Source organism: Amblyraja radiata, chromosome 45 (assembly GCF_010909765.2).
Source record: "Amblyraja radiata isolate CabotCenter1 chromosome 45, sAmbRad1.1.pri, whole genome shotgun sequence".
In the NCBI taxonomy this organism is placed as follows: Eukaryota; Metazoa; Chordata; class Chondrichthyes; order Rajiformes; family Rajidae; genus Amblyraja; species Amblyraja radiata.
In genome coordinates, this window is record NC_046000.1 from 11,155,385 (window position 1) to 11,168,228 (window position 12,844).

The following is a 12,844-nucleotide window of genomic DNA, read 5'->3' on the forward strand; positions in this document are numbered from 1 at the left end:
CAATAACTAAATAACAATAACTAAATAATAAGTAAATACAACTAAATGGTAATAACTAAGTAATAGCAACTAACTAGTCCTTGTACGCTCATCTCTCAAACAGTTCCATATTCCCTCTATCCCTTCCACCCATCTCTCCTAGTTTCATATTTCCGTTCTCTCATTATTTGGCATTTTGTCCCTTTCACTTTGAGCCTTTGGCACTCACTCCATCCATATGCTAATCACGCCTCGCATGTACCACATGTTTCCTTGCTGGATTTGTCCTGCGTGCCTCTGCCTCTTTTCACTCTCTTTCATCAGTCTGAGGAAGGTTGCTGACCTGAGGTGTCATCTGTCCATTCCACTTGCAGTCGGGCAGATTGTGCCTGAACTGCTGAATGCCTCCAGCACGTTGTCTTTGGACAGAGCCATGTTCCCTGGTTAAAGTAATTGTAGTTGGCTTCTGTTACAGGGAAAGTAAAGTTTAATATTTTTGACTGAAGCTCTGGGGGGTTGGGTTTTTCCAGGTATTTTTAACCATCTGGACACCACTGAATGTTTGTTTATTTCTAACGTTTAAATGTCCACGTGAAGAGTAAGGCATCGGGCGACAAGGTTGGGAGAACACTTGTGAAATATAATGGGTATTTGATGTAACTGGGGTGTTGCTGTGTTTGTAAATTGTGTCAGTGCTGGAGTAACTCGATGGGTCCAGCAACATCGCTGGAGAACATGGGATGGTAATTCTGGGTTGGGACTCTTCAGACCCTTAATCTCTTAAGGTAGTCTAAATATATTCGACTACCTTAATATTGGTCCAACCTGTAGGAGTCCTGACTGCAGAGACACAATGGTCCTGGTTGGAGATACATCTCCAGGCATTGTCCACATGTCCAAGTGTTTTTACCATGAGGACTAGAATCTTCTCACCCAGGACTGTCCGACCCACTGAGTTACTCCCGCTCTTTGTCTAATTGTAGAGAAGGATGTTGGAACATTTCAAACATTAAAATGTTAATTTGATTTTTCAGCATCAAGTCTTCCTGCATTTGGTCTTTATGGATGTCATAGGAGATAAGGTACGTATTTCTAACCCTCTTCAGTTTAATGGGATAAGTGTGTTCAATTATTGATGGATTTTCCAAATTTGTTTGTTCAACATCGAGGAGCTCGCAGTCTCTGGTAGAGACCGATGTCGGGAAGCGCCAAAGAACGCAAAAGGTTCGACTAGACCCCGAGTGAGCTGGGATTGAACCCCCTGATGCAGGACCCCCGACACGGACGGCCCGACCGCCGGCTACGGGAGTCAAGATCGTGTCGTCAACGGAAGGCTCGAGGCCCCAGACCGCGGGAGACCAAAGAAGGGAAGAGTTTGAACTTTGTTTTCTGTTGCTTTTTATTGGTACGAGTGTCTGGTAAATGAAATTCCTCGTGCTGCAAACATTTTTTGTAACACGAGGCACCCCATGCTTGAATCGTGAGTAGATACACAGTGCTGGAGGAACTTGGTGGGTTTGACAACCTCTGAAGGATTGGACAGATGACTAATCGGGTCGGGAGCTCTCAGTCTGAAATACGGGGGAGAGCTGGAAATGAGGTGGGGGTTGGGCACTGCCTGACAAATGATGGGTGGATTACAGGTGAGTGGGTGATGGGCAAATGGATGGAGTAAGTGCCAAAGGCTGAAGGTGAAAGTGATCAAACATGTTGGATAAGGACAAGAACTGTGAAATGTAAAACCAGGATGAGGTGTGGTTGGAAGGTAAAAGGGAAATATGGGACAGTTGAGAGATGAGCATACTTCCCTTCATTAACTAAGTAATAACTAAATAACAATAACTAAATAACAATCACTAACTAAATGGTAATAACTAAATAATGATAATAACTAGTCCTTGTACGCTCATCTCTCAAACAGTACCATATTCCCTCTATCCCTTCCACCCATCTCTCCTAGTTTCATATTTGAGTTCTCTCCTTATTTGGCATGTTGTCCCTTTCACCTTGAGCCTTTGGCACTCACTCCATCCATATGCTCATCACGCCTCACATGTACCACCTATTTCCTTGCTGGCTTTGTCCTGCGTGCCTCTGCCTCTTTTCACTCTCTTTCATCAGTCTGAGGAAGGTTGCTGACCTGAGGTGTCATCTGTCCATTCCACTTGCAGTCAGGCAGATTGTGCCTGAACTGCTGAATGCCTCCAGCACTTTGTTTTTGGACAGAGCCATGTTCCCTGGTTATAGTTGGCTCCTGTTACAGGGAAAGAGTTTAATATTGTGGCTATGTCTCACTTTTATTAATGCTGCCTTCCAAGTATTGTAGTGTTTGCAGTTTGTTTAAATCCCTAATTTGGATACATCTGCAGTGATACAATTTCCAAAAGTCTGGGTTCTATGCTGGTAGAAATATCTGCTACGGTTAGAATGTCTCCTCCCAATGTTTGTATGTGCTGGGCCAAACCTTTTCCCATCACTGTTACTTTGGTTTGTAGCTGATTTAATTCAAAGGGTGTTTTCATTGAAAGCAATGTGCGAGTCATGGGTGTGTTTTCACCAGATATTCTGAACGCCCTGTATGCTCCTGTTGGTGTACAGGCATTGATGCCCATGGTATACAACAGCAGGTGGCAGTCATAGAACAGTGTTTGGTTTAGCTGTGGTGTTGCTGAGCCAGTTGACTTTGTCAATGTATTCCGCTAACTGCTGGATTACTGGAGGATTAACCCTAACCCAATGGGCATTCCTGGAGATATTTCTCCAGGCACTGTCCACATGCTTATGTGTTCATTTTGGAGAAAGTAAATAATTTAGTCACCAGTGTTCATTGCACTGCTGCGGGTTTCTAATTATGGTCGAGGCACCAAGAACCCGTGGTGCCCATCCAAAATGTGTCCCATCTCCTTCATTGCCTGATAGATGGGCTGTAAACTTGCTGATCCAAGTATGTGTTTCTGGTTAAAGGTGTAAAACAGAATGTTGGGAGGAATCAAACTATCGCCGAATTGTTGTATCGCCGAATTGTTGTATCGCCGAATTGTTGTATCGCCGAATTGTTGTTTAGAGTCGTTGGGGTTTAGCGTGGTTGGGGTTTAGCGTGGTGGTTGGGTTTTTAGGGTTTTAGAGGGTTTGGGTCAGGGTTATAGGGTTAGGGTCAGGGTTAGGGCTTTAGGGTTTTGGTTTTAGGGTTTTGATTTTAGGGTTAGGGTTAGGGCTTTAGGGTTAGGGTGTGATTTATCGGACAGTGGGACAACATGCCCTCTGGTGCTTAGTGATCTCGCCCTGGAGATTCCTTTTCACTGTGTACTGTCACTTGGTATCTGGCCCACGGTCTCATCACCCTTGTCCAAATCTCTTTGCCTTACACTTGCCCTTCTATAGATTTGTGGGAGTCAGTCAGGATCCACCCTAGGTTTGAGTTTGTCCATCCTGTTCGTGGCCCAAAGGGGTATAATTTTGGCGGCTCTGCGCCTCTGAAGTGGTCTATTATTGACTTAATGGATCGATAAAATATGTGTAGGTCCCCCTGCACTTGTTCCTTGTGGGATTTGGGAGTAAGGTCGAAGATGAGGCCTCTGTTCAGTACCCTCTCTTGGGTTTTGGTCAGGGAGAATGTCTGAGAAAGGTTGAAGATGGTTTTCCCTAATTGTAGGGCCTGCCTCTCTTGGCATGGTGTCGCTAACAGTTTAAATGCTTCATCCACTCTCTGATCATGGCTCGGGCTGTGGGTTCTGTCCAGTGGACGTGGTCTGTGACTACTTTAAACTGGCCGGTGGGAATAGTGGGAATGTGTTTCTTGGTCTGTATGTGGTCATTAAGTAAACATAAATTATCACTAGCGTAGTACGGTTCACACCAGGGTGCTCACCAAGTCCATTTTTTCCGGCTCGCAGCGAAAAGCCTGCGGAGACTGCTTGCTGAACTTTCTCCGTACTCCGATGGTAGTTCCTTTGCTTGTTTGTCGTGTGTTTAGTCAAGTCTTTGGTCTTTATATCTTCGCCTTGTGGAGACCATCTGCTGGACTCTGCCTGCTAAGACGGTGTTGCAAGGAAGTTCACCTCTCCTTGTTTGTCGTGGTCCTAATTTAGTCTTTTGTTTTTTCCAGCTTGGACTGGGCAACGACCTGCCAGTTTCGCTATTGCTTTAGCTTCATTAGGAAAAGAGATCTGTTTCTATCTAGCCGGTAATGGGTTATAAAGGGTAGGTGAATGTCCCTCCCTTTTGGGTGTCGCCCTCCCCTGTGTTAGGTCTTAGGACCAGTCACTTTGGTCGGGGCTGCTCTTGTTTAGACCGGTCGATTCACTTCCTTTGTTCATCCGTCCATGTGCTCCTGGCTTTTAAATTACTGCTAATGTTTCCAGCAAATCTGCTGGTCAATTAATGTCCTACGGTATCATGTTCTGCAAGGCTTTTTATTGTGAATGTGCTCTGCAAACATGTTTCTAATCTGTGTGGGGCTAGTGTAGATGGGGCATGTTGGTCGAGGTGGGACTAGTGTAGATGGGGCATGTTGGTCGGGGTGGGACTAGTGTAGATGGGGCACGTTGGTCGGGGTGGGACTAGTGTAGATGGGGCACGTTGGTCGGGGTGGGACTAGTGTAGATGGGGCCTGTTGGTCGGGGTGGGACTAGTGTAGATGGGGCATGTTGGTCGGGGTGGGACTAGTGTAGATGGGGCATGTTGGTCGGGGTGGGACTAGTGTAGATGGGGCACGTTGGTCGGGGTGGGACTAGTGTAGATGGGGCACGTTGGTCGGGGTGGGACTAGTGTAGATGGGGCACGTTGGTCGGGGTGGGACTAGTGTAGATGGGGCACGTTGGTCGGGGTGGGACTAGTGTAGATGGGGCACGTTGGTCGGGGTGGGACTAGTGTAGATGGAGCATGTTGGTCGGGGTGGGACTAGTGTAGATGGGGCATTTTGGAAAATTATTGTCCCACAGACAACTACTGTCCCAGGTGGATATCATGATGTGTGCAACAAACATTGATTGGCCACTGGTGGGTGAAGGGTTAATGTGGCCATTGGCTTGATTGAAGCTGATTAGAAAATTGTCAGCTGCTGTGTATAAAAGGCGTAGTTGTGGAGTGTCTGAGTGTAGTTGGCCTGGGCTGTGGATGGGAGCAGAGCTCAGGGTAGAGACAGGGAGTCTCCCCTTGTGTCTGATGTGGATCTATATCTCCAGGGCATGAGGTCGGTGAGAACACTACAGCTTTCTACTGAATTGTGTTGCATCTTGGATTAATTCTGCTGACTTTTCCTTTCAATTGTTGTCATTTGAAGTGTCCAGGATTTTTAATGATTTTTTTTCTGGTGCAACTGGAATTGTGTTGTTTCTGTGCTGTTTCTCCAAACTAAAAGGATGTTTCCACTAGTGGGAGAGTCTCGCACCAGAGGGCACAGTGTTAGAATAAAAGGATGTAACTTTGGAATCTTATTTGTGGAATTCCCTGCCACAGATGGCAGTGGAGGCCAAATCACTGGATGGATTGAAGAGAGAGTTAGACCGAGCTCTAGTAGGCATGAACGCAGCAGGCAGTGAAGAAGGCGAATGGTATGTTAGCATTCATAGCAAAGGGATTTGAGTATAGGAGCAGGGAGGTTCTACTGCAGTTGTACAGGGTCTTGGTGAGACCACACCTGGAGTATTGCGTACAGTTTTGGTCTCCTAATCTGAGGAAAGACATTCTTGCTATAGAGGGAGCACAGAGAAGGTTCACCAGACTGATTTCTGGGATGTCAGGACTTTAATATGAAGATAGACTGGATAGACTCGGCTTGTACTCGCTAGAATTTAGAAGATTGAGGGGGGATCTTATAGAAACTTACAAAATTCTTAAGGGGTTGGACAGGCTAGATGCAGGAAGATTGTTCCTGAAGTTGGGGAAGTCCAGAACTAGGGGCCACACACACAGTTTAAGGATAAGGGGGAAAACATTTAGGACCGAGATGAGAAAAGAAATGTTTTCACACAGAGAGTGGTGAATCAGTGGAATTCTCTGCCACAGAAGGTAGTTGAGGCCACAGTTCATTGGCTATATTTAAGAGGGAGTTAGGTGTGGCTAAAGGGATCAGGCGGTATGGAGAGAAGGCAGGTACGGGATACTGAGTTGGATGATCAGCCATGATCATATTGAATGGCGAATGGTGCAGGCTCGAAGGGCCGAATGGCCTCTACTCCTGCACCTATTGTCTATGTTTCTATGTTGCTGTGCCAGTGAATTACAGTAATCAATGTATTCTGCTACCCTGTAGGATTCACTACAATCCTTTCAATGGCTGATCCTGTTTCTTGTGACATGTAATTTCAATTGGAATCTCTTCCTCTCTAGGTGTCCAGTGTGAAGGAGGATGTCGGCAGACTTCAAATCACTAACGTGACATTGGTTTGTTTTGTATATAACTTGTTCTATGTGAATATGGTTATGGAGTTGGTACAAAGGTAAGGCCCCTGTTTAGAACCTTCTCTTGGGCTTCAGTGTGGATGAATGTTTGGGAAAGACTAACAATTGTTTTCTCTAATTGGGCTCGGCCTGTCTCAGCTTGGGACACACTTTAGTTTAAAGATTACATTGCCCCTCCCCCTCGTGAGAGTTTATTCACTAAAGTTGTGGTCTGGGCCTACTTGAAGGAGTTTAACTGGGACCACTGGTATGTACTTGTGTCTCTATTTAGTAGTGAGTTTCTGCCTGTACCTGGGGCTGTTGGTCAGGGTGGGGACAGTGAGGGGGATGTATGGGGGGGGGGGAGGGGGATGTATGGGGGGTGAGATATTGGTTCCACATGCCAATGTGGTGGATTCCCCTCTGCCAGCATGATACCAGTGATCACCTTCTCCTGACACCACTTGACTGGATGACGCTGCCTTCTGTCTCTGGGCTTTGCCTGGTGTTGAGGATACGGTGACCTGAAGACTCGTCCAATCTGAGGTATTGACTGGGGAACGGCCACTTTGGTCTGGCCCATGTGATCATTACCCTTGTCCAAATCCACTTGCCTTCATTAGGCTCCCCACTGCCTCATTGTCTTGGCCTTCATCCTAATGGGGGTTTATTCTGGGCTTTAACCATGCCAGGGAACAAATAAACAGTGCTGGCAGAATTCAGTGGGTCAGGCAACATCTGTGGAGGAAATGGACAGATGACTTATCGGCTTGGAAGCCTTCAGACTGGAGTAGTGGGAGAAGGTTGGAAATGGGGCAAAGCTTGGCAAGTGGTGGGTGGATACAGGTGAAGGGATGATGGGCAGATGGTGGAGAAAAGGACAAAGGCTAGAGTTGAAAAGATGACAAAACATTCCGGAGGTGTGAAATGTAAACCTGGAGCGAGGTATCCGGGTGCAATGGGGCCGGGTGCAGTGGGCCGGGTGCAATGGGGCCGGGTGCAGTGGGCCGGGTGCAATGGGCCGGGTGCAGTGGGTCGGGTGCAGTGGGCCGGGTGTAATGGGCCGGGTGTAATGGGCTGGGTGCAGTGGGCCGGGTGTAATGGGCCGGGTGTAATGGGCTGGGTAGCCGGGTGCAATGGGCCGGGTGCAGTGGGCCGGGTATCCGGGTGCAGTGGGCCGGGTGCAGTGGGCCGGGTATCCGGGTGCAGTGGGACCAGAAGGGATAAAAGGGAATGTGATTTGGAGATGGGGATGAGTGTACTGATGAAGGGACACCCCCTCTTTCCCTACACTCCCCACCCTGGTGCACCTCACTCAACACTCCGGTCCCCTTACTCCTTTCCCCTCTAATGTATGCTCATCCCTGTCCCACATTCCCCTCTTTCCCAGATCCCTCTCTCTGGCTTTGCATGTCACACCTCTTCTTGTCTGACACTTGTCTCCTCTTCACCTCTAGCCTTTGTCACTACTCCCCTATCTGCTAATCAGCCCCCAACTGTATCCAGCATCACTCACCAGGCTTTGTCCTGCTCCCATCTCTTTCCAGCTTTCTCCCAACTCCATCAGTTTGAAGAAAGGTCCTGATCAGAAACATCTGTCCATTCGGGCAGATGGTGCCTGACCCACTGAGTACCTCCAGCACTGTTTCTGATCTAGTTATTCCTTGGTTAAAGTTATCTGAGGGAAAGTGAGTTTAATAGTCATGGCTCTTGAGTCTTATTACAATTTACTAATCCTGACCCTTTCATTCACCCTACTGTAGTTCTTTAGAGTTGGTCTAAATCTATGTTTGGTTTGTTGAGTGTCTGTGCTGCTGCAATCTGTTTGCTCTGAATAATTAGTGTTTGTTTCCACCCAGGATCTCCAAGGACTGGACCTGTGCTGCTGGAAGTGTCTGCTGGGGTTAGACTGTCTCTTCCCGTTCTGCCAAATGTTGGCGTAAGATGGAATAAACTTCTTCCCCATTGCTGTTCTCCTGATACACAAGTCTCATTTAATGTTTTTGTCGGTTAAAGTAGAGTCTGGTCTGTTGCGGTCGGGTTTCCTCTGATATTGTGAACTGCTGCACGCCCTGTAACGTTCCTGCAACCTTATCCAGTCTATCTGGATTTGATCTTCATGGAGATGGTGTGAAGGTAAGGCCCCTATTTCAATCCCTCTTTTGGTTTCAGTGGGGATAAGATTTTGAAAGATTAACAATGGGGTTTCCTATTTATTTTTGGTCAAGGGTTTTATAATTCAGGATGCTGGATCTTTAGCAATAAAAGCAGAGTTGGAGGAACTCGATGGGTCAGGCAGCATCTGTAGGCTGGCTCAGAGATTTGTAGGTTAATTGGTTTTAGTAAACTGTCTCTAGTGTGTAGGATAGTGCTAGTGTATGGGGTGATCACTGGATCGTGCAGACTCGCTGGGCCAGAGGCTCATGTAGGTTAATTGGTTTTAGTAGACTGTCTCTAGTGTGTAGGATAGTGCTAGTGGATACAGGTGAGTGGGTGATGGGTGGATACAGGTGAGGTTGATGGGCAGATGGGTGGATACAGGTGAGTGGGTGATGGGTGGATACAGGTGAGAGGGTGGTGGGCAGATGGGTGGAGTAAGTGACAAAGGCTGAAGGTGAAAGTGACAAAACATGTTGTATAAGGACAAGAACTGTGAAATGTAAAGCCAGAGGGAGGTGGGTTGGGAAGGTAAAAGGGAAATCTGGGACAAGGAGGTGAGTGTACTTCCCTTCACCTCCCCCAACACTGTACTAGTTGACTGACTAACTAATTGACTGACTAACTAGTTAATTGACTAACTAATTAACTCACTAACTAACCAACTGGTCCTTTCCCTTCCTCTGTACGCTCATCTCTCAAACAGTCCCATATTTCCCACTCTCTCTTCAACCCATATCTCTCCTAGTTATTTGGCATTTTGTCCCTTTCACCTTGAGCCTTTGGCACTCACTCCATCCATAGGCTAATCACACCTCACATTGAGTCTAGAAGTTGGGATGTAATGTTAAAATTGTACAAGGCATTGGTGAGGCCAATTCTGGAGTATGGTGTACAATTTTGGTCGCCTAATTATAGGAAGGATGTCAACAAAATAGAGAGAGTACAGAGGAGATTTACTAGAATGTTGCCTGGGTTTCAACAACTAAGTTACAGAGAAAGGTTGAACAAGTTAGGGCTTTATTCTTTGGAGCGCAGAAGGTTAAGGGGGGACTTGATAGAGGTCTTTAAAATGATGAGAGGGATAGACAGAGTTGACGTGGATAAGCTTTTCCCATTGAGAGTAGGGAAGATTCAAACAAGAGGACATGATTTGGGAATTAAGGGACAGAAGTTTAGGGGTAACATGAGGGGGAACTTCTTTACTCATAGAGTGGTAGCTGTGTGGAATGAGCTTCCAGTGGAAGTGGTGGAGGCAGGTTTGATTTTCTCATTTAATAATAAATTGGATAGGTATATGGACGGGAAAGGAATGGAGTGTTAAGCTCTGAGTGCAGGTAGATGGGACGAGGGGAGAATAAGAGTTCGGCACGGACTAGAAGGGCCGAGATGGCCTGTTTCCGTGCTGTAATTGTTATATGGTTATATGGTACCCCCTATTTACTTGTCAGCTTTGTCCTGCCTGCCTCTGCCTCTTTTCACTTTCTTTCATCAGTCTGAGGAAAGTTGCTGACCTGAGGTGTCATCTGTCCATTCCACTTGCAGTCAGGCAGATTGTGCCTGAACTGCTGAATGCCTCCAGCACTTTGTCTTTGGACAGAGCCATGTTCCCTGGTTGTAGTTGGCTCTTGTTACAGGGAACGTAGAGTTTAATATTTGTGGTGTATTAATTAGACTGTTTTGTACATCTTTGTCAGCTCTCGGGATCTGGTCTTTCTGGAGATTACGTTAAGGTAAGGCCCCTGTTTCAAAACCTCTCTTGGGTTTCAGTGTTTGGGGAAAGATTGGGCAGCACAGTGGTAGAGTTGCTGCCTCACAGCGCCAGGGACCATGGTTCAATCCTGACAACATGTGTTGTCTGTATAGTTTGTATGTTCTGCTTGTGACCATGTGGGTTTTCTCCAGGTGTTCTGGCTTCCAACACCAAAGACACTGACAACATGTGTTGCTGTATAGTTTATATGTTCTGCCTGTGACCATGTGGGTTTTCTCCAGGTGTTCTGGCTTCCAACACCAAAGACATTCAGATTTGCAGGTTAATTGGTTTCAGTAAACTGTCCCTAGTGTGTAGGATAGTGCTAGCGTACGGGCTGATTGCTGGATTGTGCTGACTTAGTGGACCAGAGGGCCTGTTTCCACACTTTAGTTGGTCTTAATGTATTTATTTTAGTACAATGTGAAGAAGGGTCCTGTTCTGAAACGTCACCTATAAATGTTCTCCAGAGATGCTGCCTGACCCGCTGAGTTACTCCAGCACTGTGTGAAACGTCACCTATAAATGTTCTCCAGAGATGCTGCCTAACCCACTGAGTTACTCCAGCACTCTGTGAAACGTCACCTATCCATGTTCTCCACAGATGCTGCCTGACCCACTGAGTTACTCCAGCACTCTGTGAAACGTCACCTATCCATGTTCTCCACAGATGCTGCCTGACCCACTGAGTTACTCCAGCACTCTGTGAAACGTCACCTATCCATGTTCTCCACAGATGCTGCCTGACCCGCTGAGTTACTCCAGCACTCTGTGTCTTTATTTTTTTGTTGTAAACCAGCATCTGCAGTTCCTTGATTTTCATCCCAAATCTTCCCTGGTTTCAGGGCTTTTACAAACGTTGGCATCTGGGCAGTGGGTGCATTACGGGAAAGGAAACGGGTCACAAAGCAACAAAGAACCATTTTGCAGTAGAACAATTAAATCTAATTTGTAGACAGCACTCCCAATGTGCCGTGAATTTGTGGTCAACACTCCCACCGTGTGGTGATCCGCTGCACTGCAGGTCCATCCAATTTGTGGTCAACACTCCCACCGTGTGGTGATCCGCTGCACTGCAGGTCCATCCAATTTGTGGTCAACACTCCCACCGTGTGGTGATCCACTGCACTGCAGGTCGCTTCAATTTGTGGTCAACACTCCCACCGTGTGGTGATCAGCTGCATTGCAGGTCCACCAAGTTTGTGGTCAACACTCCCACCGTGTGGTGATCAGCTGCATTGCAGGTCCATCCAATTTGTGGTCAACACTCCCACCGTATGGTGATCCGCCGCACTGCAGGTCCATCTGACATGTGGACAAAGTTCTAGTTAGACTCTGGTCAGGCAGCATCTCTGTAGAACGTAGACAGATCTTTTTGTCCACACACTTAGTGCATTGCACCGCATACTGCACAGTGGGGAATTTCTTTAGTCGGAGGGCGGTGAATCTGTAGAATTCACTGCTACAGAGGGCTGTGGAGGCTGTCGATGGATATTTTTAAGGTGGAGATAGATTCTTCATTAGCACGGGCATTGAACGCTATGGGGTTTGAATGATGGTCTCGTCCCGAAACGTCACCTGTTCCTTCTCACCAGAGATGTTGTCTGACCCGCTGAGTTACACCAGCTCGTTGTCTCACCATACATTTGGCTGCATCTACATTGTTACAATCTATTTATTCAGTAATCTCGGTTCTACTCTTGTCCTTGCTGCTCCTTAGCTCTGCTCTTGGCCTTTCCACCCTGACTCTGCAATTTTTGACTGAAGATCTGGGGGGAGGTTGGGGTTTTCCAGGTATTTTTAACCACCTGGGCACCACTGAATGTTTGTTTATATAGAACTTTCAATGTCCACGTGCAGAGTAAGGCATCGGGTAACAAGGTTGGGAGAACACTTGTGAAATTTAATGTGGATTTGATGTAACTGGGGTGTTGCTGTGCTTGTAAATTGCAAGTCAGTGCTGGAGCAACTCGATGGGTGCAACAACATCGCTGGAGAATATGGATTGGTAATTCTGGGTTGGGACTCTTCAGACCCTTAAGAATTTTAGTCTAAATATATTCGACTACCTTAATATTGGTCCAACCTGTAGGAGTCCTGACTGCAGAGACATAATGGTCCTGGTTGGAGATACATCTCCAGGCATTGTCCACATGTCCAAGTGTTTTTAGCTTGAGGACTAGAATCTTCCCACCCAGGACTGTCCGACCCACTGAGTTACTCCAGCACTTTGTCTAATTGTAGAGAAGGACGTTGGAACATTTCAAACATTACAATGTTATGTTAATTTGATTTTTCAGCATCAAGTCTTCCTGGATTTGGTCTTTATGGATTTCATAGGAAGATAAGGTACGTATTTCTAACCCTCTTCAGTTTAATGGGATAAATGTGTTCAATTAATGATGGCTTTTCCAAATTTGTTTGTTCAACATCGAGGAGCTCGCAGTCTCTGGTAGAGACCGATGTCGGGAAGCGCCAAAGAACGCGAAAGGTTCGACTAGACCCCAAGTGAGCTGGGATTCAACCCCCGATGCAGGACCCCCGACACGGCCGGCCCGACTGCCGGCTACGGGA